General features: G+C 35.9%; 1 protein-coding gene and 1 pseudogene across 1 annotated transcript in view; both read right to left on the minus strand.

Annotated features, from left to right (window-relative positions):
* The window catches only part of LOC102284834 (ubiquitin carboxyl-terminal hydrolase 10-like), a 38,918-nt pseudogene extending 30,504 nt beyond the window's left edge, over positions 1 to 8,414 (minus strand).
* DACH2 (dachshund family transcription factor 2) overlaps positions 1 to 26,053 on the minus strand; it is an 864,952-nt gene that overhangs the window by 434,044 nt on the left and 404,855 nt on the right. The gene's annotated exons all lie outside the window — the stretch shown is intronic.

Genomic DNA, 26,053 nt, shown 5'->3' on the forward strand with positions numbered 1-26,053 from the left:
TTTAAATCTGTTCAGATATATACGAGATTCCATACTGAAAATAAGGGAAAAGTAATACTCTATAGGGAAAAATCTAAAGGTGAAACTGGGAGTGATCATGACTAACATAACTAACTTCTTCCCAAATCCATTTCTCAATAACTTTATATTTTTTTATATATTCTATTTACCTACTTATTTTCCTTCCCACATATCAACCTTTGTTAATGACAAAATCATCATATTTATTAGTGTGTGTGTTAGGTGCTCAGTTGTGTCCGATTCTTTGCCACCCCATGGACTGTAGCCTGCCAGGCTCCTCTGTCCATGGGATTCTCCAGGCAACAATACTGGAGTGGGCTGTCATCTCCTTCTCCAGGGGATCTTCCAAACCCAGGGATCGAACCAGGGTCTCATATTTATTAAGTAGCTATCATGGTATATCTAGGAAGTTTTGGTATAACCTTTTCTAAAAAGAGGTAATTCAAACATTCAGTGTAAACTTCCACTCTAACCTTAATGTCCCTTTATCCATATGTAAACTAAAACTAAAGTTTCAGTAACAAATGCAATTTTAAAAAATCTCAACTACAAAGTCCAACCCCAAATTTACAAAAATAAATACCATTATTACCTCTACTTTAAACACAATGAACATTTCATGCAGCTAGCTAGTCAACAATATTTGTTACTCATCTACAATAAGCAAAGCACTTTGTTTGACAAGCTCTATGGGAAACATGTATAATTTTTTCATTATTTTAATTTAAATTTATTTTTTTAATTGGAGGCTATTTACTTTACAATATTGTATTGGTTTTGCCATACATCAACATGAATCCACCACGGGTGTACACGTGTTCCCCATCCTGAATGCTCCTCCCACCTCCCTCCCCGTACCATCCCTCTGGGTCATCCCAGTACACCAGCCCCAAGCAATCTGTATCCTGCATCGAACCTGGACTGGTGATTCATTTCTTATATGATATTATACACGTTTCAATGCCATTCTCCAAAATCATCCCACCCTCTTGTTCTCCCACAGAGTCCAAAAGACTGTTTTATACATCTGTGTCTCTTTTGCTGTCTCACATACAGGGTTATCGTGACCATCTTTCTAAATTCCATATATATGTATTAGTATACTATATTGGTATTTTTCTTTCTGGCTTACTTCACTCTGTATAATAGGCTCCAGTTTCATCCACCTCATTAGAACGGATTCAAATGTATTCTTTTTAATGGCTGAATAACAGAAATCATCAGGATCTTATAAACAAGGAAAAAAGGCAGCACACTCCACACATGTACAGATAAAGAATGTACATACCACTCTTTTCTTTTGTCACTACTGAGGTTCTAGCTCAGGCCTCATCTCAAATTGGGATCATCAGTTCAGTTCAGTTCAGTTCAGTCACTCAGTCGTGTCCGACTCTTTGCGACCCCATGAATCGCAGCACGCCAGAACTCCCTGTCCATCACCAACTCATGGAGTTCACTCAGACTCACGTCTATCGAGTCAGTGATGCCATCCAGCCATCTCATCCTCTGTCGTCCCCTTCTCCTCCTGCCCCCAATACCTCCCAGCATCAGAATCTTTTCCAATGAGTCAACTCTTCCCATGAAATGGCCAAAGTACTGGAGTTTCAGCTTTAGCATCATTCCTTCCAAAGAAATCCCAGGGCTGATCTCCTTCAGAATGCACTGGTTGGATCTCCTTGCACTCCAAGGGACTCTCAAGAGTCTTCTCCAACACCACAGTTCAAAAGTATCAATTCTTCAGTGCTCAGCTTTCTTCACAGTCCAACTCTCACATCCATATATGACCACTGGAAAAACCACAGCCTTGACTAGACGGACCTTTGTTGGTAAAGTAATGTCTCTGCTTTTCAATATGCTATCTAGGTTGGTCATAACTTTCCTTACGAGGAGTAAGCGTCTTTTAACTTCATGGCTGCAGTCACCATCTGCAGTGATTTTGGACCCACCCCCCCCCCAAAAAAATAAATAAAGCCTGACATTGTTTCCACTGTTTCCCCATCTATTTCCCATGAAGTGATGGGACCAGATGCCACAATCTTCGTTTTTTGAATGTTGAGCTTTAAGCCAACTTTTTCACTCTCCTCTTTCACTTTCATCAAGAGGCTTTTGAGTTCCTCTTCACTTTCTGCCATAATGGTGGTGTCAGTTGGGATCATGGCAACCTCTAATTGAGCCCAAAGTCTAGACACTCTTCCCACCTACCTCTCTGTTTCAATAAAATTACTTATAACTGCCAGGTAAATCTCCATAAAATTTTTATTCTACCATTCTCTATTCATAAGAGATTCATTTGCTTCCTATAAAGTTCAAGCATCACTTTGGAACAGAACACTTATCATAACGAAACAATCTATCTTTCCCATCTCCCACTTCTCTCTCTCCAAAGTGCATTTCATTAATAACACATTCATCAGTATTACTTGGCTTAAACTACATTTCTTTTTATTATAACTCCAACCTAGACTGGTTTGCTTTTTACTTAATACCCTACAAGACACTGGAATATATCATACAAATATACCAAGCATAATGTCTGACAGACAATAGTCAGTCTATGCATTTTAGGTGAATGGAACTGAATCTGTACAAGTATGGGAGAAGTATAATAAAGTGGAAGAAGCACTTGGCTAGCATTCAGGCAACTTAGTTTCTATGGCTAGTTTTGTCATTTTAGTTATCTGAGTCTTGATTTCTTCATCTATGAAATAAGAATCATACCTGTTTCAACTACCTTATAGGATATGGGGAGGATGAAATAAGAAATTGAATATCAAAGTATTTTGAAACACATAAAGGTTTTGTTATGACAGTATGATGATGAAGATATTCATGTATATATAAAAAGTTGTCTATTTTTAAAAGCCACAATAAATATAACCACATGGTATGGGCATACACATAAATTCATATCCCATAAATAACTGCTTTTATCTACATGTACATGAAGAATATGATTTATGATGTTCCTACACAATTGCTAATACTGTTTAATCTTCCAAGGCTTATTTTTTGCTTCTGAAAGCACATACATTCTCCAAATGGAATGACAAAAAGGTTATATTATAATATCATTTGAGTTTGACTTTTCTATCTGAAAAAGCTCCTCCCAAAATACATTATATTCCTAAGAAATGTTTTAAAAGTCTAGAAGGACTAGAAGAACATGAATCAAGTAGATTCATGTTATTGATATAAACAAAATTTAAAGCTAATAGAGAGGAATAAAGAGCACTTAACCGTTGTTAACATACATTATTTATTTTATAGTTGAGATTAATGTAATTTAAGAGATAAAATGAAGTTTTCAATGACTTCAGTGTAGTTTGATATTGTCTATAATTTTTTCTGGTCCCAGTTACCTATATATTACTTATCTGTATTAATGTATTCACTTGATAAAAAATAGATTTTATAGAACCTTAATACCCACAGTCAAAATACCAGGAACATACAACATACATTATACCATGCAATACCCAGGTGTTAGCAGAAAGTTATGAGTTTAACTAAAGAATGTTAATTTTAACATTTAAAATAGACTATCTTGGCTGCATTACATGGTCAATGTTTTTGTTTTTGTTTTACCCAAAACATTTATTCCAAAGATAAACAATATAAAACTTCTGAGAATATCAGTAATCATACAAACAAACATATTTTTGTGGGATTCATTTTTGTTGCACAAAAAGAATTGACATATTGATCATTTATGACCTTGATTTCACTATTTAAAATACAGAATCTACACAAATAGGGAGACAGATTTTTCACTTTATTTAGATAAAGGGGCAATTTGGAAGTCACTTGATTTTTTCATAGCTTCTCTAAGATTTGCCATTTTTGCATACCATTTATTATATCTTCCCATAACACATTCATTGAAAAAAATATTCTTACTTACTATGTGCTATTATTGGTCATGCAATGAAGATTTTTCAAATGAGTAAGTTTTCACTATGCTTGCAAGGTGCTCACAATCTAAATGCTTCTCAAAATCCATCAGAATCACCTGCATGGCTTGTTAAAACAGTTTGCAAAACCCCAACCCTGGAGTTTCTGATGCAGTAACTATGGGATGAAGGCTGAGAATTTGTATTACTAACAAGTTTCCAGATGATGCAGATACGGCTGGTCCCAAAACCACACTTTATAAACTGTTAGTTCAGTGGTTGGAGGCAAACATGCTAACAGGAACAAAAGGCAGTGAAGTAAGTGAAATAATAGAAGAGTCTAAAGTTTTGAAGTACAATAGAAAAAAAAAAAAAGGTGATGAAATTTGAGGAGTGTCAAAGAAAACCTCATGGAGGTGATGATAGATAAGCAAGGAAACCATTGATAAATCAGGAAAATTAACTGTAGGCAGCAGATTTTATCTTCCAAGTTGATAATTAAGTTTTAAACAGTAGATTAAATTGCTTTGGGTAGTATACTCATTTTCAGTATATTGATTCTTCCAATCCATGAACATGGTATATTTCTCCATCTATTAGTGTCCTCTTTGATTTCTTTCACCAGTGTTTTATAGTTTTCTATATATAGGTCTTTAGTTTCTTTAGGTAGATATATTCCTAAGTATTTTATTCTTTTTGTTTCAATGGTGAATGGAATTGTTTCCTTAATTTCTCTTTCTGTTTTCTCATTATTAGTAAATGAAGCAACCAACAAACAACTAATCTCAAAAATATACAAGCAACTCCTACAGCTCAACTCCAGAAAAATAAATGACCCAATCAAAAAATGGGCCAAAGATCTAAATAGACATTTCTCCAAAGAAGACATACAGATGGCTAACAAACACATGAAAAGATGCTCAACATCACTCATTATCAGAGAAATGCAAATCAAAACCACTATGAGGTACCATTTCACACCAGTCAGAATGGCTGTGATCCAAAAGTCTACAAATAATAAATGCTGGAGAGGGTGTGGAGAAAAGGGAACCCTCTTACACTGTTGGTGGGAATGCAAACTAGTACAGCCACTATGGAGAACAGTGTGGAGATTCCTTAAAAAACTGGAAATAGAACTGCCTTATGATCCAGCAATCCCACTGCTGGGCATACACACTGAGGAAAACAGAAGGGAAAGAGACACGTGTACCCCAATGTTCATCGCAGCACTGTTTATAATAGCCAGGACATGGAAACAACCTCGATGTCCATCAGCAGATGAATGGATAAGCAAGCTGTGGTACATATACACAATGGAGTATTACTCAGCCATTAAAAAGAATACATTTGAATCAGTTCTAATGAGGTGGATGAAACTGGAGCCTATTATACCGAGTGAAGTAAGCCAGAAGGAAAAACACCAATACAGTATACTAACGCATATATATGGAATTTAGAAAGATGGTAACGATAACCCTGTATACGAGACAGCAAAAGAGACACTGATGTATAGAACAGTCTTATGGACTCTGTGGGAGAGGGAGAGGGTAGGAAGATTTGGGAGAATGGCATTGAAACATGTGAAACGTCATGTGTGAAACGAGATGCCAGTCCAGGTTCAATGCACGATGCTGGATGCTTGGGGCTGGTGCACTGGGACGACCCAGAGGGATGGTGTGGGGAGGGAGGAGGGAGGAGGGTTCAGGATGGGGAACACATGTATACTAATTAAATAATTTTCTATTAAAGAAAAAAAATAAAAAAAATAAACAGTAGATTAAGGGCCAGATTGTGAGAGAATTCTTATGTCATGCTAGGAAATTTCAACTTTATCTTCTGGACAATAGGTAGCAATGAAAGTTTACATCGAAAATGGCTACAAGATATGATTTGTGTGTACACTGAGGGTGGGTTGGTGTTGGGGTTGGGCAGATAAGTAAAAAGAGATAATAGTTATACTAAGTCAGTGGCATTAGAGATGGAAAGAATGGGATGGATTTATCACCTGTTTTCCCTATTCTTCCCTATATAAAGTCAATAAAATGATTACTTTTCACATGGCACACCTGTTTTCTAAAACTAGAGGAACAATTAAATGAAATTTAAATCTAAAGTGCAACCCCTGGTTGTGTGGGAATATATATGGTTGCTGCTTTTGGAAGATTTCACATTACGTCTTTCATTATGGGCATTTAGCAGACAGCCTCTTATTAATAAGATACTGCTGACTTTTATTGTCAATGTGGCCACAGGACAAAGCTAATAATTACCAGCACCAGAAATAGCTTGTGGTTTTATATTACATTGAGGTAAATTACACTGGAATTAGAGTGGATTACTTTTATCAAATGGGGAATAAACTGTTAATTAACTCCCTGCTGTAGCAATCTTTTTCTGAGCTTGCAACTGTTATTAAGCCCAGATTAAACTGTTGAATTAATTTCCCTCTTACTATTTCAAGAGTTTTTAATTTAACTGGCAGCAGTTTTAATGGGAAATTGCATTAGTGAGTATAAATTGTTTTGGGGAAGGGTAAATAGTTTGTGATAATGTTTATTAAGTCGTTTTGTTTGAGAAAAAATATAATTGCAGTTTTAATTAGTGCATGGTTGTTGGAATATTAGGTTCGAGATTACATTATGGCTTTCTGAGAAAACACTCAGGTGATCCCAGCATTTATAACTTATAGCAAATAGAAAAACTATGTCAATGTGACATTGACTTGGATTTTGTACCATAGTTCAGGAAGGATTATGGGAAAGTATCTAAGTGTTCTTCCTTCAATTACCTTAAGATTTATTGGCTGCTCCTGAATATCACTGTCCACTGTGACAGGTATATAAGAAATAGTACATATGAAGGGTTAACAAAAAAAAATTTTTTTTTTTAATTAAAAGGTACAGTTTCTTTTAAGGTAAAACAAATGTAGAAATCAGGAATTTTTTTTTTTTAGATGATCAATAAACTTTTTGTGCTCTATTATTGGTTATAATGCTGGCATTACTATTTGTCTTATAATACCAACAATAATCATGCATTATGTTAGTATGGTGTTTTACAGAAGTGAACTAATGGATAAAGAACTTAGGAGGAAGTTGAGAGATAACAGTGCACATTGAAAACTGAGGTCTAAAGAGAATAAAAAGATCTTCCCCAGGATATAAAGCTAGTGACTGAAGTAAAACAAAACATGGGGCTATTTGCATGACAACAAATAATATCTCAGTCCAACATTTAGGCTCCATTCCTTCCCCAAATTAGAGTTGGCTTTCATTGTAAATAATAAGTAGAATTTTATGTCCCATAGAAGTCTAAAATCTTTCCCTCTGTCACTTTCAATATTACACCTTCAAATTAATATTATACTTGTTGTTTTCAATGATACAATTGCCTGATTCATACAAAATTATTTTGTAGCCAAACTCTTTATAATAAGCAGTCTTGGGGGGAGGGCGGTCCTAAGATGGTGGAGGAATAGGATGGGGAGACCACTTTTTCCCCCACAAATTCATCGAAAGAACATTCGAACACCAAGCAAATTCCACAAACCAACTTCTGAATGCTGGTAGAGGACATCAGGCACCTAGAAAGGCAGCCCATTGTCTTCAAAAGGAGGTAGGACAAAATATAAAAGACAAAAACAGAGACAAAAGAGGTAGGGATGGAGATCCATCCCAGGAAGGGATTCTTCAAAAAAGAGAGAAGTTTCCGACACCAGGAAACACTCTTTTTGGCGGGTCTCTGATGAGCCTTGGAATCTCAGAGGGCAAAATAACCTGGAGGAAAAATAAATAAATAATTGAAACTCACAGATTACGTGCCTAACAGCAACTCCCAGTGGAGCAGCAGCTCAGACACTCGCATTGCCCACTAGCAAGCAGGGGCTGGACAGGGAGGCACAGGCTGCATTGCTTAGGGTGAGGACCAGGCAAAAATGCCCCAAGGGCAATCTGAGGGAACTAACTTGAGATAGCAACCCAGACTGTGGGATAGCTATCTCCCGAAAAGCCCTAACCTAAGACACTGCCAAGCCCATTCAAAGAACAAAGGACTGAGAAGAGCTAGCCGGCTTCAGACCAGCCCATCCCCTGCCAGAGAAAGGCAGGTGAGGGCAGCCAGAGCCAGAAGAGGGCAATTGCAGCCCCAGAGAGGCATCCTATAACAAACCGCAAACAGACTTCATTGCTAACCAAGACTTCTTGGAATTCTGGATGGTTGACATCCACCGGCAGGGTTGCAGCTAGGGATCAGCTCCGCAGAAGAGACACACGGCACACCTGAGAAGGCACGCCCATTGTACACATAGAAAACCAAGCAGCTGAGACAGGGGAGGGGATAAGACACAGCCTTCAACTCGGGGCTACTGTGCTTGCCAAGAACCTGGTTACCTGAGATTCTTGGACCTGTGACGGGCACAAAACGCTGGCCCAACCAAGTCTGTGCCTTGTGGAGTACCCAAGAACCTGAAACTGAACCTGAGTGGCTTAGGCCTGGGGAGTGCATGCCAGATATACCACGAAAATTCTCCAGCAACACAGGAACATAGCCCTGAGCTTCGATATACAGGCTGCCCAAAGTCACTCCAAACCCACTGACATCTCATAACTCATTACTGGACACTTTATTGCACTCCAGAGAGAAGAAATCCAGCTGCACCCAACAGAACACAGACAAAAGTTTCTCTAACCAGGAAACCTTGACAAGCCACCCGTCAAAACCCACCCACAGTGAGAAACCTCCACAATAAAGAGAAAGAACAAAGTTCCAAAATACAGAAAGGCCAGCCCTAACACAGAAATATAAACAAGATGAAAAGGCAGAAAAATACCCCACAGGTAAAGGAACAGGATAAATGCCAAAAAAAAAAAAAAAAAATAGAAAGAGATACAGAGTCTACCTGTTAGAGAATTCTGAATAAAGATAGTGAAAATGATCCAAAATCTTTAAAACAAATTGTAGTTACAGATAAATAGCCTGGAGACAAGGATTGAGAAGATGCAATAAAGGTTTAACAAGGACCTAGAAGAAATAAAAAAGAGTCAATATATAATGAATAATGCAATAAATAGATCAAAAACACTTTGGAGGGAACCAAGAGTAGAATAATGGAGGCAGAAGATAGGATAAGTGAGGTATAAGATTGAATGGTAGAAATAAATGAAACAGAGATGAAAAAAGAAAAAAGAATTAAAAGAAATGAAGACAATCTCAGAGACCTCTGCTGCTGCTGCTACTAAGTCATTTCAGTCGTGTCCAACTCTGTGTGATCCCACAGACAGCAGCCACCAGGATTCCCCATCCCTGGGATTCTCCAGGCAAGAATACTGGAGTGGGTTGCCATTTCCTTCTCCAATGCATGAAAGTGAAAAGTGAAAGTGAAGTCGCTCAGGCATGCCCGACTCTTAGCGACCCCATGGACTGCAGCCTACCAGGCTCCTCCATCCATGGGATTTTCCAGGCAAAGTACTGGAGTGGGGGGCCATTGCCTTCTCCACAGAGACCTCTGGGACAATGTTAAACACAACAACATTCGAAGTCCAGGAGTCCCAGAAGAAGACAACAACAACAAAAAAAACACCATGAGAAAATACTTGAGGACATAATAGTTGAAAACTTCCCTAAAATGGGAAAGGAAATAATCACCCAAGTCCTAGAAACCCAGAGAGTCCCAAACAGGATAAACCCAAGGCAAAACACCCCAAGACACACATTAATCAAATTAACAAAGATCAAACACAAAGAATAAATATTAAAAGCAGCAAGGGAAAAATAACAAATAACACACAAGGGGATTCCCATAAGGATAACAGCTGATCTTTCACTAGAAACTCTTCAGGTCAGAAAGGAATGGCAGGACATACTTAAAGTGATGAAAGAGAATAACCTACAGCCCAGATTACTGTACCCAGCAAGGATCTCATTCAAATATGAAGGAGAAATCAAAAGTTTTACAGACAAGCAAAAAATCGGAGAATTCAGTACCACCAAACCAGCTCTCCAACAAATGCTAAAAGATCTTCTCTAGACAGGAAACACAAAAAGGGTGTATAAACTCGAACCCAAAACAATAAAGTAAATAGCAAAGGTATCATACTTATCAATAATTACCTTAAATGTAAATGAGTTGAATGCCCCAACCAAAAGACAAAGACTGGCAGAATGGATACAAAAACATGACCCCTATATATGCTGTCTACAAGAGACCCACCTTGAAACAAAGGACACATACACTGAAAGTGAAGGGCTGAAAAAAGGCATTCTAGGCAAATAGAGACCAAAAGAAAGCAGGAGTAGCATTGCTCATATCAGATTAAATAGACTTTAAAAGAAAGGCTGTGAAAAGAGACAAAGATGGACACTACATAATGATACAAGGATCAATCCAAGAAGAAGATATAAAAATTACAAATAATATGCACCCAACATAGGAGCACCACATTATGTAAGACAAATGCTAACAAGTATGAAAGGGGAAATTAACAATAACACAATAATAGTGGGAGACTTTAATACCTCACTCACACCTATGGATAGATCAACTAAACAGAAAATTAACAAGGAAACACAAACTTTAAGTGATACAATAGACCAGTTAGACCTAATTGGTATCTATAGGATATTTCACCCCAAAACAATGAATTTCACCTTTATCTCAAGCGCACATGGAACCTTCTCCAGGACAGACCACATTCTGAGCCATAAATCTAGCCTTGGTAAATTCAAAAAAATTGAAATCATTCCAACCATCTTTTCTGACCACAATGCAGTAAGATTAGATCTCATTTACAGGAGAAAAACTATTAAAAATTCCAACATATGGAGGCTGAGCAACATGCTGCTGAGTAACCAAGAAATTACAGAAGAAATCAAAAAGGAAATCAAAATATGCATAGAAACGAATGAAAATGAAAACACAACAACCCAAAACCTGTGATACAATGTAAAAGTAGTGCTAAGGGGAAGGTTCATGGCAATACAGGAATACCTCAAGAAACACGAAAAAGTCAAATAAATAACCTAACTCTACACCTAAAGCAACTAGAAAAGGAAGAAATGAAGAACCCCAGGGTTAGTAGAAGGAAAGAAATCTTAAAAATTAGGGCAGAAATAAATGCAAAATAAACAAAAGAGACCAGAGCAAAAATCAACAAAGCCAAAAGCTGGTTCATTGAGAAGATAAATAAAACTGACAAACCATTAGCCAGACTCATCAAGAAATAAAGAGAGAAGAATCAAATCAATAAAATCAGAAATGAAAATGGAGAGATCACAACAGACAACACAGAAATACAAAGGATCATAAGAGACTTTATTTGTCTGGGCTCCAAAATCACTGCAGATGGTGACTGCAGCCATGAAATTAAAAGATGCTTACTCCTTGGAAGGAAAGTTATGACCAACATAGATAGCATATTCAAAAGCTGAGACATTTCTTTGCCAACAAAGGTTCGTCTAGTCTAGGCTATGGTTTTTCCTGTGATCATGTATGGATGTGAGAGTTGGACTGTGAAGAAGGCTGAGCACCGAAGAATTGATGCTTTTGAACTGTGGTGTTGGAGAAGAGTCTTGAGAGTCCCTTGGACTGCAAGGAGATCCAACCAGTGCATTCTGAAGGAGATCAGCCCTGGGATTTCTTTAGAAGGAATGATGCTAAAGCTGAAACTCCAGTACTTTGGCCACCTCATGCGAAGAGTTGACTCATTGGAAAAGACTCTGATGCTGGGAGGGATTGGGGGCAGGAGGAGAAGGGGACGACAGAGGATGAGATGGCTGGATGGCATCACTGACTCGATGGATGTGAGTCTCAGTGAACTCCGGGAGTTGGTGATGGACAGGCAGGTCTGGTGTGGTGCAATTCATGGGGTTGCAAAAAGTCGGATATGACTGAACGACTGATCTGATCTGATCTGATCTGATCAGCACCTATATGCCAATAAAATGGACAACTTGGAAGAAATGGACAAATTCTTAGAAAAGTACAACTTTCCAAAACTGAACCAGGAAGAAATATAAAATCTTAACAGACCCATCACAAGCAAAGTAATTGAAACTGTAATCATAAATCTTCCAGCAAACAAAAGCCCAGGACCAGACTGCTTCACAGCTGAAATCTACCAAAAAATTAGAGAAGAGCTAACACCTATCCTACTCAACCTCTTCCAGAAAACTGCAAAGGAACCTAAACTTCCAAACTCATTCTATGAGGCCACCATCACCCTAATACCAAAACCTCACAAAGATACCACAATAAAAAAGAAAATTACGGACTAATATCACTGAGGAACATAGATGCAAAAATCCTTAGCAAAATTCTAGTAAACATAATCCAACAACATATTAAAAAGATCATACATCATGACCAGGTGAGCTTTATCCCAGGGCTGCAAGGATTCTTCAATATCCGCAAATAAACCAATGTAATACACCACATTAACAAATTGAAAAATAAAAACCATATGATTATCTCAATAGACCAAGAGAAAACCTTTGACAAAATTCAACATCCATTATGATAAAAACCGTCCAGAAAATGGGAATAGAAGTAACATACCACAACATAATAAAAGCTATATATGACAAACCCACAGCAAACATTTTCCTCAATGGTGAAAAATTGAAAGCATTTCTCCTAAAGTCAGGAACAAGACAAGGGTTCCCACTGTCACCACTACTATGCAACACAGTTTTTGAAGTTTCTGCCACAGCAACCAGAGCCAAAAAAGAAATTAAATGAATCCAGATTGGAAAAGAAATAAAATTCTCACTGTTTGCAGATGACATGATCCTCTACATAGCGAACCCGAAAGACTCCACCAGAAAATGACTAGAACTAATCAGTGAATATAGTGAAGTTGCAGGATATAAATCAAAACACAGAAAACCCTTGCATTCCTATATACTAACAATGATAAAACAGAAAGAGAAATTAAGGAAACAATTCCATTCACCATTGAAACAAAAAGAATAAAATACTTAGGAATATATCTACCTAAAGAAACAAAAGAACTATATATAGAAAACTATAAAACACTGGTGAAAGAAATCAAAGAGGACACAAATAGATGGAGAAATATACCATGTTCATGGGTCAGAAGAATTAATATAGTGAAAATGAGTATACCACCCAAAGCAATCTATATTCAATGCAATCCCTATCAAGCTACCAGCGGTATTTTTCACAGAGCTAGAACAAATAATTTTACATTTTGTATGGAAATACAAAAAAGAAACTCAAATAGCCAAAGCAATCTTGAGAAAGAAGAATGGAACTGGAGGAATCAACCTGCCTGACTTCAGGCTCTACTACAAAGCCACAGTCATCAAGACAGTATGGTACTGGAACAAAGACAGAAATATAGATCAATGGAACAATATAGAAAACCCGATAAATCCACATGCCTATGGACATCTTATCTTTGATAAAGGAGGCAATAATATACAATGGAGAAAAGACAATCTCTTTAACAAGTGGTTCTGGGAAAACTGGTCAAACACTTGTAAAATAATGAAACTAGAACACTTTCTAACACCATACACAAAAATAAACTCAAAATGGATTAAAGATCTAAACATAAGACCAGAAACTATAAAACACCTAGAGGAAAACATACGCAAAACACTCTTCGACATAAACCACAGCAGGATCCTCTATGACCCACCTCCCAGAATATTCGAAATAAAAGCAAAAATAAACAAATGGGACCTAATTAAACTTAAAAGCTTCTGCACAACAAAGGAAACTATTAGCAAGGTGAAAAGACAACCTTCAGAATGGGAGAAAATAATAGCAAATGAAGCAACTGACAAAGAATTAATATCAAAAATATACAAGCAAGTCCTGCAGCTCAATTCCAGAAAAGTAAACGACCCAATCAAAAAATGGGCCAAACAACTAAACAGACATTTTTCCAAAGAAGAGATACAGATGGCTAACAAACACATGAAAATATGCTCAACATCACTCATTATCAGAGAAATGCAAATCAAAACCACAATGAGGTACCATTTCACATCAGTCAGAATGGCTGTTATCCAAAAGTCTACAAGCAATGAATGCTGGAGAGGGTGTGAAGAAAAGGGAACCCTCTTACACTGTTGGTGGGAATGCAAACTAGTACAGCCACTACGGAGAAAAGTGTGGAGAATTTTTAAAAAACTGGAAATATAACTGCCATATGACCCAGAAATCCCACTCCTGGGCATACACACCAAGGAAACCAGAAGGGAAAGAGACATGTGTACCCCAATGTTCATCGCAGCACTGTTTATAATAGCCAGGACATGGAAGCAACCTAGATGTCCATCAGCAGACGAATGCATAAGAAAGCTGTGGTTCATATACACAGTGGAATATTACTCAGCCATTAAAAAGAATACATTTGAATCAGTTCTAATGAGGTGGATGAAACTGAGCCTATTATACAGAGTGAAGTAAACCAGAAAGAAAAACAACAATACAATATACTAATGCATATATATGGAATTCAGAAAGATGGTAATGATAACCATGTATGCGAGACAGCAAAAGAGACACAGATGTATAGAACAGTCTTTTGGACTCTGTGGGAGAGCGCGAGGGTGGGATGATTGGGAGAATGGCATTGAAACATGTAAAGTATCATATGTGCAATGAATCGCCAGTCCAGGTTCAATGCAAGATACAGAATGTTTGGGGCTGGTGCACTTGGATGACCCAGAGGGATGTGATGGGGAGGGAGATGGGAGGGAGGTTAGAGTGGGGAACACATGTACACCCATGGTGGATTCATGTCAATGTATGGCAAAACCAATACAATATTGAAAAGGAAAAAAATAAAATTAAATGAATTAAAAAAAAAAAAAAGCAGTAGTAGTTCCAAGATGGCAATAAACGTTTAAATTATAAGTACTATAAAATTAATATTATTTCTTTAGTGTTCATTTCTAATCCAAACATAATTGATGTTTCTATATTATTGCAGTAAGCATTCATGAAATAATAAAATTTCCTTAAAATTAGGTCAGCAGCTTTGACTCCATAAAAACCACCTACTACTCTACATAAAATTAATTTTCAGTATCTTCTGAATATCCATATTATATATTATACTATTCTATTTCAGAAAATAAGATAAATTTCCCTGCATAAGGCTAATAAGAAAATAGATTTCCTTTATTCTTTAAAGAAACCCAGATCAGTCTAAAACCTTGTGCAACAAAATATACTCATAATGTCCAAATCCTCTGTATATGCCTGTCAAGTTAAAATTGGCTATTTATCATTTATATCTTTGAATATTTAAAGAAATGGGAATACAATCATATTTTTGCTATTGAATTATTTTCATCTCCTTACTTCCCAATACATGTTGGATTTTGAATGAGGAAATTAAGATGATAAAAATGCATTAATGATACAATACAGACATTACCAAGAAATCCTGTAGTTGTTAAGAATAATAACTTATAAAAGGAGTGCCTGGGAAACTCTGTGCCCTTTTATAGCTGCATATCAATTAACTTCATTCAAACACAAACCTCCTGGGTTACCATTCAAATTTAGGATTAATTTTTGAAAACCATCTTAATGGTTTTCTTTGGATTAAAATTATAAGATTTAAAATTTAATCTTTGATTAAAACTATAAAATAATTTGTTTTGATTTTTGAAAGTTATATGTCATAAAACAATGTTACTGCTCTGAAAAAGTTTAGTTAGGAAATAAGAGATTGATATATATATATATATATATATATATATATATATATCCATTCCAAACTAATAAGAAGTTTCCATGTTTTCCATTAATTTGCTATTAATGTATCTGTATTATATGTATACATAATTTTAAGTAACATTAAGCAGGTGGCTCAAATATGAAATGTAGGTCATTTATGTTAAGAGGTTTCAGAAAACCTTGATGTGATTAGGTATACCATTTCTCGTTATAATGCAAAAAAGAAGAGCTCTTCATTGCTCAAACCTTCCTAACTCTTCTTTAAAGCTATGAACCATTTATATGAATCATGTAACTGGGAAACCACCCTAAGTCATTTCCAACAAAATGAGGTTGTGTTGTCTCTTCACAGTGAAACAGACAATCTCACTGTCACAGATTAATTGAGAGGAAAAAAAGAACAACCAACACAAATCTTACAGGCAAAAAATAATGCACCTTATCCTTGAAAATTCAACCTTCCAGACAGGCAGCAGTATAATAGTATTCATCCCCATGAACAATAAAATAATAAAATACCATCTCACTCTTAAATATTGAAAAATGAGGAAAATAAGAGAAGCATGTATTATTGGGGTGTTTTGTCTTAGTTTATAAATTCATTTACAAGGCCACTGACTTCTGGATATAAATGCATTTTTTCAGAGCCCACTCATGTGCATGCATGCTAAGTTGCTTCAGTGGTGTCTGACTCTTTGAGACCCTATGGATTATAGCCTGCCAGGCTCCTCTGTCCATGGGATTCTCCAGGCAAGAATACTGGAGTGGGTTGCCATGCCCTTCTCCAGGGGATCTTCACAAACCAGGGATCGAACCCACATCTCGTGTCCCCTTCATCGGCAGGCAGTTTTTTACCTCTAGCGCCAGCTGGTCTCTCGCCAAATTTTGTTCTCCCAATGACCTACAGACAGAGATATCATCCCCATTAGGTAGATGAAGAAATGAGACACAATGAAGTTAATTAAGCAATCTGTCCCAGTTTAAAATGGGCTATAGGCACAGAAGGAAAAAGGTACTTGTTCTTTTTGCTATCCCAGTATCCCACAGTGACTGGCAGATACTACACCTGGAATTTAGAACTTAAGAAAGGTAATGTGGCTCAGTAGTTAAGGGAAGGATCTTGGAAAATTCAGATAGATTTAACATTGATTCACTAGCACTGTGACGTCTCTGAATTGGTTTCTTCATCTATAAAACAATGATAATGATGACTCTCTCATAAGTTTTTTGTGAAAGTTAAGTGAGATAATGGATAGAAATCACCCAGCACAGTTCCTAACTTACAGTAAGCACTTGTGAAGCTGTTTCTATTGTTCTTACTTGATTGCTATGGACTGAATGTTTGTGTCCCCCCAGATTCGTATGTTGAATCCCTAATGTTGAATGTGAGGCCTTCAGCAGTTAATTAGGTCATGCAGGGGGGGGAGCGCCATGATGGGATTAATATCTTTATAACAAGAGAAAAAGCACTCCTTTCATTCTCTCTCTTTTTATTTCTCTCTCTACCTCCTTTGGCCATGTGACGATACAATGAAAAGGCACTTGTCTATAAAGCAGAAAGGCAGCCCTCGCTAATAACTGAATCTGTTAGCACCTTGATCTTAGACATCCCAGAACTATGAGATTTAAATACTTGTTGTTTAAGCCACCCAATCTATGGGTACTTTTTATAGCCCAAACTGATTAAGAGAATGATTATGTTAACATACTTTTTAAATTAAAAAGAATTGCCTATTCTGACTATACAGTGCTCAACAATTTTCTTTTAGGCTATGAATTAGTGTCATCTCCCTGCTTCTATTGAGTAATTTACCCATGTGAAAAAGAGAAGAGTTTTCCCTATTGTAAACTTCCATCACTCCCATTCTCCAGTACTGGAGTTTGGCACTGTGTACTACATGAGTGATTGCAAACTCTAGCTTTCTAGGATTCTATAAAAGATCTATTATCAAAATAAATACAAGCATCATTCACATAGAGAAGTGATGCCTTTAAATTGGATGTCTTACTTTTACTCATTATCATTTAAGGTATTTTGAGAGCCTGTGGGTTGAAATAACTACTGCACAAATCATAATTTCTGTATTGGTTGGGAAATTATGCTGATCAAATCTAATTTAGATATTGTAGATGCTGGAGTTAAAGTGTATATTAACTTAGTAAACACACTGGGTTTAAAAACTGAAAATAAATGGTGCTTCACACAACATCGGCACTATTTTCCCTTGCACTGCATTAAATTTGGGTGGAATGAACATATTAGCCACTGTCACTAGTTCTGAAAAGTCTACAATGCACTTTTGAAAATGGATACAAAAACATAAAAATAAAAAACATTCAATTGGAGTTTATTTAATTAATTATAGCTTCTAATTAATAAAGTTTTTCTTATTTAATCAAAGGAAAATGAGAATTAAAAATGTGTTTGAAGACATGATGTGCTGACACCCAGCACAATTTTATAGCTTTTTTAATACTGAAGTAATTTTAAAAATAATAGGCTTCAAATAGTAAAAAAACAAAACTAATAGTTCTGCTAAATTGCATTTTTATTACATGGTTTCAATTAGCATTTTTCTTCTCAATGATACAAATTTTGCTTTAATTTCTACTGGAGTAAATTATAGGATGATAGAAACATGAAGAAGACTTTTTCCAAATGGTGGCTGACCACCCAGCTGATGGCATTTATAGCATTTATGGTTTCCAGAATGATTTGCTCTTGTAAATATTGAAAACATTAACTCTTGAGAGCATGCGTGAGCTTCAAAATATATTTCTCATATATGGAAAGGAATATCTTTCTACAAAACTCATCTCTTTTACATTTAATATAGAAAATACACAAAATTACAAATAACAAAATGTTTTCAGCATGCATGTGATTTTGGATAGGTTTGGAGTCATTAGAAGTATGCTTTGGTATTACTTAAGGTATTATGCTATGGCATGAGGAACCTGTTACATGACATGTGTGTATAAGATTTATTCCATATGTTATTAGCCATCTGGGTTATAAATAGTGGGATGAGTGATATGTTTTTGGTAGTAATGAAATGCATTTCATAGGTCAGGGGAAAAAATCATTCAACTCATGAGTTAGTGTATGACAGCCACAAAATCAATATATTTTCCTTCACATTACAAGGAATCTACATCCTAATTCTGCAATATAGCATACATTCATATTAAAATATTGACAAAGAGTAAAAAAAAATCAAAGTATATAAGAATAGTACTGAATAAAGTATTTTGTATCATTCAACGTATTTTCAAACACCATTCATTCATTTGTACTTAAACAAGGCAAGGGTGATCATGTATATCTTACAGATGAGAAACATATTCCTTGGAGAAGATAAATATGACTTACCAGAAATGACACTTAATTGGTTGTTAGCTAGGACCCAATCCGGTCTCATTCTATAGCATCATGCTGCCATAACAGAGTCAGAAGAAAAGAAATATCATGATACTCTCTAAATAACAACAGAAGCTAGGATAACTACTTTCTCTTATCCAGCTCCATCCCAATTTATAATTTATGAGTAAAATAATATATGCCCTCATTTCTATCATAAAGACATATTAATACAGGCTAATAATGCCCCTGTAAAAAAATCTGTTCAGGAGAACTCTTCATGTAATACAGTGTTTCATTTTGTATATGTACATGGAAAAAAATATTAATAATAAAGTGAACTGACAGTAAAGCAAAACATACATTTCAATAAGAAAATGTTTTATACTTTGTATAATATATTATTATGTTATTATTTTATACAGACTTCCTCTGGATGATATGATTACACCTTTCCTTTTGATACTTATGAAAACAATAACAAACCCAACTAAAGCATAAAAACAATTGTATTACTTCTCATTAAAGTCTGTACAACCTTTATATAATAAATATATCAGTCATCAAATGTTTCTAAATTAGCTACATTAGGGAAATCAAATATTACCATGTACGTGCGCACACACACACACACACACACAAGAAACCTGTTTTAAAGCACATTGGCAAACACAAAATTTGTCCTGAATAGTTACTGAATGTGGTGGTCTGACCTCAGTAGTCAGACATGTTTTTTCTTCCTATTGTTATCCATGAATGATTTATACTTGGTGAGTGAGTGAAAATCAGGTGTGTCAGATTCTTTGTGACCCCCCATGGACTATAGCTTGCCAGCATCCTCTGTCCATGGACTGTAGCCTACCAGTATCCTCTGTCCATGGAATGCTCCAGGCAATTCTACGGGAGTTGGTAGTCATTCCTTTTTCCAGGAAATCCTCCCAGCCCAGGGATTGACCTAGGTCTCCCGCATTGCAGGCAGATTCTTTACCATCTGAGTCACCAAGGAAACCCTTATAACTTTATATATACAGTTAAAGAGTGTTTTTTAACTGATGGTCAAGGAAGGCTATTTGCTACCAAGAAGATCTAAGTAATCTGGAAATAAGAATCAACTGTTCATTGCATTTAGACTTACAACCAACTGGATGAAATAAGTTATATCCAGTACATTTGACTTCTAAACTTATCTAACTACTTACTTAACTTTTCTACCTATCTACTAAACATCTAAACTCACTTACTTATCTATTATTGCTATGTACATTTTTTTCTTTCTTTGAAATAAACTCTGTCCCCTAAATGTATCTGTTGCTTGGATCCTGATTATATACTACACAGTATATTATCTGATGTATATTTAGTTATTATAATATACTACATAAGTAACAATAAACATTATGTTAGGAACATTTTTGTATTCCTATGGGACTTTCAATGCTGTCAAGCTGCTACTATACACTAAATATAGAATACAGGAAAGTCCATTTATTTTTTAAATTGGGGTGGAGAATTAACAACCATCGGATTAGATTAGATTCACAGTAACTTTACCTTCTCTGTAACAAATCCGGCTATAAATTTAATAAAGACATTTTCAACCAAATTATAGCACGTTTTACTTCATATGTAGCTATAGTCAAGCATACCATGCATTTGCATGGTATGGATTGTATTGTTACCTTTAAATTTTTAAATGTTCAAAATTTCTGTTTAAAGCAATTCATACTTTCTTTGCATTTTAATTTTCCTAAGAATAGACCCATCTTTAGCTCCCTCATTAGTTTTGCTGCCTGGGGTGTTTTGCAATAATGCCAAATGCTTAATACAATGAATAGAAACATATCATTAATTGTGTCTTAGCACTTTACAGTATGATGATCTAGAGAAAATTGGGAGAACTTTAAGTGCTACATTACAGCTAGTTTAGCCACTGGAAAGGGTGAGGATCAATGGTGGGTACAAAAAATTTTAAGACCCATTTTAGCATTCCAATTGTCTCCATATGAGTATCTAAAATGAGGTGCCTGTTATGCATAATATGCCTCTTTTTTTCTTCCAGTCAGAAAAGTGTTAATTGATAGGTATTGGCTATGGAAGTGAGAGGAACAATAAATAATAATGGAATTCACTTCTATACATGTTAAACTTCAAAAGACACTAAGATAAATTTATTTATATAAAGATTACATGGCTTAATAACTACATAATTTATCTTTCAAATAAAGGCACTTTTGAGAGTAATAAAACACAAAAGAAGACAGGGAGTCAGAACAATCATAGACCAAGAATATCCCAGGAAAATAAATTATCTTTATTTTAACCCATAGATCTCTTCCTAAAATTAAATTGAGATGGAATCAAGAAGCACTTGGAATCAGGCCTGCAAAAGCTGAAAGCTTCAAGGTCCCACAACTTTGAAAAAGCATGCTCAGATCATATTTTCTACTAACCACTTAAGCCATTTTCACAAGATAAGAAAGGATACAGATTGGATTTGTGTCATCAGGAAGAGAAACTTCATATATTGAGGTAAAAAGGAAAAATAACAACATGAAACAAGTTACTGATTTGCTGAAAAAATAAAATCGTTCAGCTACAGAAAGAATGTACTTAGAATTACCTATGTAAGAGGCTTCACATCCAACATCATGCCTTCCTAATGTAACTCATAAGAAGGAAAGGAAGTTTTAATGTAGTTAGATACAAAGTACTGATAGAAAATCTCCTTGGTGACATTTAACAATGCTAGAAATCTTCAAGGGGAAGAGGCATCAATCTTCTATTATACCTTGGTGTAAAATTTTTTTTCAACTCAATTGATGATTTGTAATCAGTTTCCTACATTGGTTACTGAGTGATGTTGGAGATCATGTAGCAAAAAGCTGTGAACATAATTCATAATCAGAAATATTCTGTATGAGGCAGGTATGCTGTAACATTTCAGTGATGCCTTTGAATTCTAATGGTTTCAAGCTGCTTCAAACTCCTGTAGCAATCAAAAATAATCTGTCATGGGAACAAGGGCTATGAACATCATGTCATAGCCACTCTGCTGTTCGATTTATTAGAGGGTAAAGCATATCATTTATGCATCAACTCACAGAAGAAAAAAGCTATCCCTATGAAGTTAATCTAATAATAGACTGGAAAGCAATGATTACCATTTCATGTACACTAGGTATTTGTAGCAGTGGTTAGCCTAGTTCTTCAGGTAATCAAGTCACCTGCTCAGTGGTTGCTAGGGCCAAGTCAATAGTACTCCAATGAGCACTGAGTGTTTGCAGGGAGTGACAAGAACAGCTTTTTGTATATATGTGCAGAAACACTGAGAGTTAATAATAGTGGGAATTAACTCTTCCTAATGCATTGTTGTGCTTTCCTTTCCATGTAATACGTAATGTGAAAAAGAGGTAGCCACCTTATATCCTCAAGTTACCACCCATTCCAAACAGTGCGAATGGTAGGTTTGCTTCCTTTACTAATAGATTTTAAAATACATTTAAAAAATCAACCTAAAAAGGTACAAAGGAAAACACTGTGACACCATCTTTCCCTCTAAACTGAATCATGTCAATAATGTATATTACTGTAGGCAGCTATGGGGTATGTGTGGTGGCAGTGGTGTGTGTTTGCTGCAACATTTTAGGCTTCATTTCTTCTAAAAGCTGACTGAGGCAGTACCATCTCAACACAAAACAAAAAATATATATCAAATGACAAGATTTGATCATAGAAACAATTAAAACAATAAGAATGAGTTATAAATACAAACTTCAATTCATAAATGTGACCGTTACAAAATGTATTTCCATTCATTACCAATGCATAACAGACATTCCCACTTGCCAACAAATTTATAAATGCTATCTTAGGAAACTCCAAGGGTTTACTTTAATTGCTACTCACTTAGTAAGTGTTCATTAACATTTCACTGAATGCATTTATATTTCTGTTTACAAGTTAACCTCTTTATTTTACATAATAGATATTCTCTCTGGTATGTCAAAAGGCATCAGGCAAACAACTAGATTAGGGCATTGGAGAATTTTCATTACTTTCACTCCTTCACTAAAAACAGAGGCCTCTAATCCCCAGGAATGTGGCCCAAATTTTTCTACACTCAGTAGATCCAATATCTAGATAAAGGGGCCTCAGGAGTGAGGTTAAGGTTGACAATATCAAGGCAAGGGAGGAGAGAGTCAAGTTCCACAGTGCTAATATTAAGGAAATAAAAGAGGACATAGTTCAATTGATTTATATCAGCAAAAATAGATAAGTGCTGCCAAACAATGGCCCAGAGGCTTCTAGCCCCTCTCCATTATCCACAGTTTGAAAGGGAGGTGTTACAGATGCTTCAGATGCAAGACGATCAGCTCAGCAAGCCAATCACTGAACACTGACCACTTTAGGTTGAATCCATCTGATACCAAAATTTTGCAAATACTTCATTTGAAAGGCATAGTCAATCAATCAGCACATGAATTGCTCCCACATTAATTGAGTCATTCAAGGGAAAAACCTGCTACAAAAATAATTGAAAAATAATGTATATTATTCCATCTAAATTGTTACTATTTTAGCCCATATTTTATTTCTTATTCTGTGATATGATTCATCCACTTTTTTCCTTAGGAATAAAATACACAACCTTGCAAACCATTTATATTAGTAAAATGAAAAGGTGACCTTTTTAAATTTAATAAGAAAGTGTAGAAATATTCTTTCAATATGCTAAGACTTATGAACAATTGCATCTTTCATTTCTTGAGGTTATTCTTTCCCTTCAGGATTCACTTTTTAATCTACCCATATTTCTCAGATACAAAAAATATTATGGAATGTGATCTGCCTTTACTAAATTTTTCTGAAAATATATTTCATTTCTAATTTAAGTTACAGGTATGAAAATAGCAGTAACATTATGTATTAAATTTGCCAAAATGGACTTAAGAATTGGAAGAAATTTTTGATGTTTACAAAAAAGACCATGAGCTCTAAATAACTTTAAAAGTCTTCCCCTTAGTTATGTTTATCAGCCTGGAGGGATTATATTAAATTCTAGATTATCTGTGTTATTGAGTGGAAGAGTGACTGAAATGCAAAGTTAAATCTGATATTTTAGTCTTTCTCCAGGGATTTTTTTTTCTTTTCCTACCCTTATCTGTCTAGTGGAGAAGCAAACAGAGAAACAGACAAAAGGCAAACAAGTAAGATGGAAGATAGTATGAGAGATTATCCCATATCTTTATAGCACTACCTCTGCAATGAAACAAACAACTTGTTCATAATGAAATAACAGGGCAAGTACTGTCTGGAGATGGGGTATTGTGTATATGAAAAATTATATTACATCATGAGAAATGCTGGACTGGATGAAGCACAAGCTGGAATCAAGATTGCCCAGAGAAATATTAAAAATTTCAGATATGAAGATGACACCACCCTATGGCAGAAAGCGAAGAAGAACTAAAGAGCCTCTTGATGAAAGTGAAAGAGGAGAGTGAAAAAGTTGGCTTAAAGCTCAACATTCAGAAAACAAAGATCATGGCATCGAGTCCCATTACTTCACAGCAAATAGATGGGGAAACAGTGACAGACTTTATTTTGGGGGGCTCCAAAATCACTGCAGATGGTGACTGCAGCCATGAAATTAAAGGACACTTGCTCCTTGGAAGAAAAGCTATTACCAACCTAGACAGCTTACAAAAAAGGCAGACATTACTTTGCTGACAAATATCTGTCTAGTCAAAGCTATGGTTTGTCCAGCAGTCATGTAAGGATGTGAGAGTTGGACTATAAAAAAAAAAGCTGAAAGTGAAAGTGAAGTCGATCAGTTGTGTCTGACTCTTTGTGACCCCATGGACTGTAGCCTATCAGGCTCCTCCATCCATGGGATTTTCCAGGCAAGAGTGCTGGAGTGGATTGCCATTTCCTTCTCCAGGGGATCTTCCCAACCCAGGAATCGAACCTGGGTCTCCCGCATTGCAGGCAGATGCTTTACAGTCTGAGCCACCAGGGAAGCCCTCCCCCAAAAAAAAAAAAAAAAAAAAAAAAAAAAAGCTGAGCACCAAAGAATTAATGCTCTTGAACTGTGGTGTTGGAGAAAACTCTCAAGAGCCCCTTGGACAGCAAGGAGATTCAACCAGTCCATCCTAAAGGAAATTAGTCCTGAATATTCATTGGAAGGACTGATGTTGAAGCTGAAACTCCAATACTTTGGCCACCCGATGGGAAGAACTGTCATTTGAAAAGACCCTGATGCTGGGAAATGTTGAAGGTGGGAGGAGAAGGGGACAATAGAGGATGAGATAGTTGGATGGCATCACCAACTCAATGGATGTCAATTTGAGTAAACTGCAGGAGTTGGTGATGGACAGGGAGGCTTGGTGGGCTGCAGTCCATGGGGTTGCAAAGAGTCAGACATAACTGAGTGACTAAACTGAACTGAGAGTCGCTCAGTCATGTCTGACTCTTTGCAACCCCATGGACTATACAACCCATGGAATTCTCTAGGCCAGAATACTGGAGTGAGTAGCCTATCTCTTCTCCAGAGGATCTTCCCAACCCAGAAATCAAACCAGGGTCTCCTGCACAATAGACAGATTATTTACCAACTGACCTATCTGGGAGATGGGGCATTTCTTTTAAAATGTACCAAATTCTTTATAGTGATTAATCATCTCCTAACACTCAAAAGTTCCTTTTTTTCCCCAAAAATGCAAGCATTAAGAGTGTAAGCACCAGGGTCAGGACTTCTTGGCTGAAATCTTATAGCCAGTGTATATAGCAGATTTTTTCTTGGGAAAATCACATTACCATCCCCCATACTAGTAGTATAATATCTTGATCTATAACATCAGAATAATAACAGTAGCCATCTCACATAGTTATACAAATTAAATAAGATGGTATGTGTGTATAGTACAGTATTGGACATTCAAATTATTCAATAAGTGTTATCTATTATTTTATAAATATAATCTCAAATAAATTTAGTATTATTGATCTATTATTTTAATAATAATTCTTGAACTAAAATCAGACATTTCCTTTTTTCTATTTTAT

The sequence above is a fragment of the Bos mutus genome, chromosome X (assembly GCF_027580195.1).
Source record: "Bos mutus isolate GX-2022 chromosome X, NWIPB_WYAK_1.1, whole genome shotgun sequence".
Classification (NCBI taxonomy): domain Eukaryota; kingdom Metazoa; phylum Chordata; class Mammalia; order Artiodactyla; family Bovidae; genus Bos; species Bos mutus.